At 42.0% G+C, this 5,625-nt stretch overlaps 1 long non-coding RNA gene across 2 annotated transcripts in view; it reads right to left on the bottom strand.

The window, feature by feature from the left end:
* Positions 1-3,730: 3,730 nt before the first annotated feature.
* The window catches only part of LOC119473528, a 4,330-nt gene continuing 2,435 nt past the window's right edge, over positions 3,731-5,625 (bottom strand). For both annotated transcript variants that reach the window (XR_005202747.1, XR_005202748.1), the window contains one exon: positions 3,731-3,771. This is a non-coding gene — a long non-coding RNA (uncharacterized LOC119473528). The remainder of the gene's footprint in view (positions 3,772-5,625) is intronic.

The raw sequence follows: 5,625 nt of genomic DNA, 5'->3' as shown, positions 1-5,625 counted from the left end.
AATCCTTCCTGGGATCACTTCCCAACAAACTGCTTTGACTTAAAATTAAGTCCTCATCTCAGGATCTACATATGGGGAAATAACCCAAAACTGTCTGTTGGCCTGTCTATCTCTCTGGAGGGATTATCCCTCATTCAGAGATTCACAAAGCTTAAAAATTTTTTTTTTCTTTTTATTTTCCTCTGCTTCCCAATTTTATTTACATGACCAAAACAAACTAATTGTAAATACAAGTTATAAGTTATTCAAATAGCACAAGAAGAATTTTTGGCATCATTTTTTGAAGATGGAGTCTTGCTGTGTCACCGAGGCTGAAGTGCAGTGGCGCAATCCAGCTCCCTGCAACCTCCAACTCCCAGGTTCAAGGGATGCTTCTCCCTTAGGCTCCCGAGTAGCTGAGATTACAGGCATGTGCCACCGTGCCCAGCTAATTTTTTTTATTTTTGTAGAGACAGGGTTTCACCACGTTGGCCAGGCTAGTCTCAAACTCTTGGCCCCGAGCAATCCATCTGCCTTGGCCTCCCAAAGTGCTGCTACTACAGGTGTGAGGCATCGTGCCCTGCCAGTATAATTCTTGAAATTGACTTGGGCAGTTTGGTGACACCTGACCTAAGTCCAAGGGGAAAGCCCAGGGATTCGATTCTGTTGCCATCACTCACTGGAGGTGTGTCCAGGGGAAACTCACACCTTTAGGCCTCAGGTTCCTAATTTTAAAATGAATAGTAACATCCAGTTCCACTAACTTTAGATTGTTGGTTTGAGAAACAAAGGAGAGAACGTATGAGAAAGAGCTTAATAAACTGTGATTACAAACAAAACGTAAGATGAAATAGAGTGTCATCTCTTTTCATGAGGTTCTGGAACTAGTCTTTCCGTGTTTAGAAATCGAATCCCAAGAAAGATAAAAAAAAGAAGGGAGGAAGGAAAGAAGAACAGACTTGCCTAAAAGATAGGTTGTGGTTTTTTTGTTGTTGTTGTTTTGGTTTGGTTTGGTTTTTTGAGATGGAGTCTCACTCTGTCGCCAGGCTGCAGTGCAGTGGCGCAATCTCAGCTCACTGCAATCTCCACCTCCTTGGTTCAAGAGATCCTCCTGTCTCAGCTTCCCAAGTAGCTGGGACTCCAAGAGCGTACCCCCATGCCCAGCTAATTTTGTGTATTTTTAGTAGAGGCCGGGTTTCACCATGTAGGCCAGGATGGTCTCAGTCTCTTGACCTCACGATCTGCCTTGGCCTTCTGAAGTGCTGGGATTACAGGCATGAGCCACCGCGCCTGTCCAAGATGGGTTGTTTTCTAATATTCTCCCCTATCATGGTAAGACATAAACTCGATCTGTGAATTTTATCCAAGTTCTGGGTTTTGTTGAGAAACAAATGAGCTGGGAAGAAAGAACCAGAAAGAAAGATGAACTCACTGCATGGCTAGGCCTAGTAAACATGGGTTGGAAGAGAAGCTATGCTTACTTTGCATTTCCATGTGTGAACAGAGCATGTTATTTATCGTGCCTGGTAGGCACAGAGTAAAGACTTAAATATTTGCCACAATGTTTATGTTTCTTTCTAAATTCAGAAACTTGCCCCATTGGCCAGGAGCAGGGGCTCAGGCCTGTAATCCCAGCACTTTGGGAGACTGAGGCAGGCAGATCACCTGAGGTCAGGAGTTTGAGACCACCCTGGCCAACATGGCAAAACCCTGTCTCTATAAAAAAAATACAAAAATTAGCCAGCAGTGGTGGCATGCACCTGTAATACCAGCTACTCGGGAGGCTGAGGCAGGAGAATCGCTTGAACCCGGGAGGTAGAGGCTGCAGTGAGCTGAGATTGCAGCATTGTACTCCAGCCTGGGTGACAGAGCAAGACTTTGGGAAAAAAGAAAAGAAATGAAAGAGAGAGAGAGAGAGAGAAAAAGGGGTGGGGGGGGAGAGAAAAAGAGAAGGGGAGGGGAGGGAAGGGGAGGGAAGAGGAGGGGAGGGAAAAAATGAAACTTGCCTAACTGCTTCAATCATAAAACTGAATTGTCAATAGTGGAAGACAACGTATAAAACACCTGTGTTTTCCTTTAAGTCATTTAGAATTTATTACTCAGGAAAACAAAATGCTACAAGTTATAGGTCAAAAAATAAGTGTTGAGAAGCTCACTACTAGAAGTAAAGAGATTCAGAAGAATGTGAAGAGAAACATCAAATTATGGGATGTTAAAAACAGAAGCAACCTTGCTGGTCAGCTAATCTAACACTCACCTTTTACAGATGAGAAACGTGACCTCCAAAGAAGGTATATGGCCACGTATCACAATGCCCTATTTCCACTATATCATCATCTGAGGGTTCTGTCAGCTTCATAACTCACATTATGGTTTAAGTCATTTAATCCCCACAATTCTGAAGGCTAATTATTATTCCTAGTATTCCTCCTAAGAAGAAAAGTATTCAGAGCAGGTTGCTCACTTTTTTCATGGTCACACAGCACGTAGAAGCGGACATTTGCCTTAAACGAAGCTATTTTGCCTTCAGCATCTCTGCTCCTTTGAGTTTACACACCTTCCTGTGTACTTTTTTCCTACAGCAGAGAGAGGACAGGGCAGGGAAACAATTCATTATTTAACCCTATAGGAATAGGGTTATTAAAACCTGACCTTTACTCCAAAAACTATCATTTACTGTTCAAAGGAAACACCAGACAGTGCTCACGCCTGTAATCCCAGCACTTTGGGAGGTGGAGGAAGGCGGAGGCAGGCGGATCACGAGGTCAGGAGTTCAAGGCCAGCGTGGCCAATATGGTGAAACCCTGTCTCTACTAAAAAATACAAAAATTAGTCGGGCACGGTGGCGGGTGCCTGTAGTCCCAGCTATCTGGGTGGCTGAGGCAGGAGAATCACTTGAAACCGGGAGGGAGGCAGAGGTTGCAGTGAGCCAGGATCGCGCCACTGCACTCCAGCCTGGGCAACAGAGTTAGACTCCACCTCAGAAAAAAAAAAAGAAAGAAAACAAAGAAACATGCTAGAGGTTAAAGTGGCAACTGCTAAGGGTTCAGACTGTGAATGAATGAACAAACCAATGCTTGACTTCCTAATTCAATATGGAAGTCACCAGAAATTACCTCACACGGCCACACGATGTCACTACTTCACACCACTTCAGAAAAATCACATTCAAGTCAAGAATTTTAGCTCGTTTGGACAGAGAGAATTTCTTGCTCACCATTGAGAAAGGTTTAGTTATTTTGTATGTGTTTGGGAAGTGCTTCCTTATTTTCTCTTAAATCTACCTCAAGAGATACTGCAAAATGTAGACTTTAAATGAGGCCTTGAGACTAAATTCTCTAAAGCTGGGAAGCATTAATCAGTAAGTCAGTCACTTACCTGTTTCCAGGGACTCCTCAGCAAAAACAAGGGCAGGACGAACACTTTCACTGCTCCAGTACTCTGCCCTGTGTGCAAAACTTTCTCTCAGCACTTTCTGGTAAGTCTACCTCTTCTCAGTGCTTCAGGTTCTCTCTCTCTCTCTCTCTCTCTCTCACACACACACACCAACACACACACAGAAAAATAGTGATTCAGCAACATCCAAAAGGCAGCACATTGGAGTTTTAAATTGTGCTTTCTTCTTGAAATGTTTGCCTCACACTGTTCTTACCAATAATAAGGTTCAAATTACTGAAGTGAGTTTACATAAGCTACTCATGCATTTAATTATTCCGTTCAGGGCTATCCTATGCTTACTGGTATTTTTTTTAGTATCATCGGAATCCAGTTTGCAAATCATCGTTTCAAGTTCTTAAAAAGTTTTAAAACACCAAAATGACGTTAACCAAACTTAATATTTCAGCTCCAGCTCTATTTAACAATGACAAGATAAGCTTCAAACTTATTTTGATTGAAATACTTTAGTCATATGAGATCAACTGATGCTGGTAGATTGATTTTTAACAGTCCTAGAAAGTTTTGGAGTTTGATGTATTTTATCAGCATTCTCTATTAGATTCCCCTTCGTAACATTGAAATTGTTGACAAATAATCTTCTTTAATTAACAATTCAAGTTGGATGAGCCTGAGCCCTTTCCAGAGCTTACTCATAAAAAGAAGCTGCTTGGTGGGTTTGGAAATCATTCAAGTTTATAGACCAAAAAAGCTGTTTTGCCTTAAAGGTCCACATTTCCTGAACAAATATATCCTACTTACTGAGAAGCTAAATGAACAGTCACTTCCCAAGCAGACGGTTAAATGGTTCAGAGAAGGGGGCCTCAACCTCCATTGTGATGGACATAAAATACATAAAAGTAATTTCTTACTAACAAGAGTTTAAAGATTTATGGTTTGCAAGTGATTTGCCACTTATTAAATAAATTACCTAACCACATTCAAGTCAACCCCCATTACGACTTCGCTGGTTTTCATTCCTTGCTACACCCCTTAGAGGAGAAGAGAAAGAGATGGACGATTTCATGGCACGGGGACACTCTCATCCTATAAAATTAAATGGAAAATTAAAATTCGAAACTCTACAGGAAGTATTAGACTTTCCTAAAGATAAATGCCTACGCCAAAGACCAACCAGAAATATAAAACAAAACAACCCTCTCAAAACAAAACTAGAAATAAACTGCCGACAGGGGCGGGGATTATAGATGCCATATTCCTTTTCTGTATTTTCAAATTTTTGTAAAAGGAATATATAGTTTTAAACAAAGTAGCAGAAACCAAATGCCCAACAATTAGGGCAATGCTTTTCAAAATTATGGCTCGTTTATGCACGGACTATTATGCAACCATCAAAATCAACTTTTAGGAAGCGTCTACAATAATATGGAGACGTGCTTGGGATATGAAACATTTGCAACAAGTTGAAATGCTCAATAAGGGGCACAGAATTTCTCTGAAAAGCCACATAAGAATAGAACAGTGACTGCATCCAGAGAATGAAACCGGAGGGCTGAGGGCAGGCCTAGGAGGGAGAATTACATTTCTCTGTACATTTTTTTCCTCACTGATCCAATGGCAAAACATAATTCTGGCAATACCAAGTAACGATGAGAATGTGGACAGAGAAAAACTGTTACGCATTTTGGGGAAAGAAAAAATTCATACAACCAGCTGGAGAACAAGAGCAATGCAGAACAAGACTGCATCTCTTCACACTAAGATCCTGCAAAGCCACTTCATGATGTCCACCCTGTCACCAGAGAAATGCAAAAGAATGCTCCCCGTAGCATTGTTTATTGTCACAGAAACGTCAAGAACCACCAAATGTCTGTGTGGGCTGAACTACGCCCTCCCTGAATTCGGATGTTGAAGTTCTAGCCCCCGCGACTTCAGAATGTGACTATAGCAACAGATAAGGTCTCTGAAAAGGTAAATGAGTTAAAATGAGGTTATTAGGGTGGGCCTTAATCCAATATGACTGATGACCTTATAAAAAGAGGAGACGGTCAAGCTTGGTGGCTCATGCCTGTGATCCCAGCATTTTGGGAGGCTGAGGCAGGTGGATCACCTGAAGCCAGGAGTTCAAGACCAGCCTGGCCAACAAGGCGAAACCCTGTCTCTACTAAAGATACAAAAATTAGCTGGGTGCAGTGGCAGGTGCCTGTAATCCCAGCTACCTGGGAGGCTGAGGCAGGAGAATCCCTTGAA

Source organism: Cebus imitator, unplaced genomic scaffold (assembly GCF_001604975.1).
Source record: "Cebus imitator isolate Cc_AM_T3 unplaced genomic scaffold, Cebus_imitator-1.0 Scaffold165, whole genome shotgun sequence".
NCBI lineage: Eukaryota > Metazoa > Chordata > Mammalia > Primates > Cebidae > Cebus > Cebus imitator.
The sequence above is the reverse complement of the archived record's forward strand: the minus strand, read 5'-3'. Positions and strand labels throughout refer to the sequence as shown.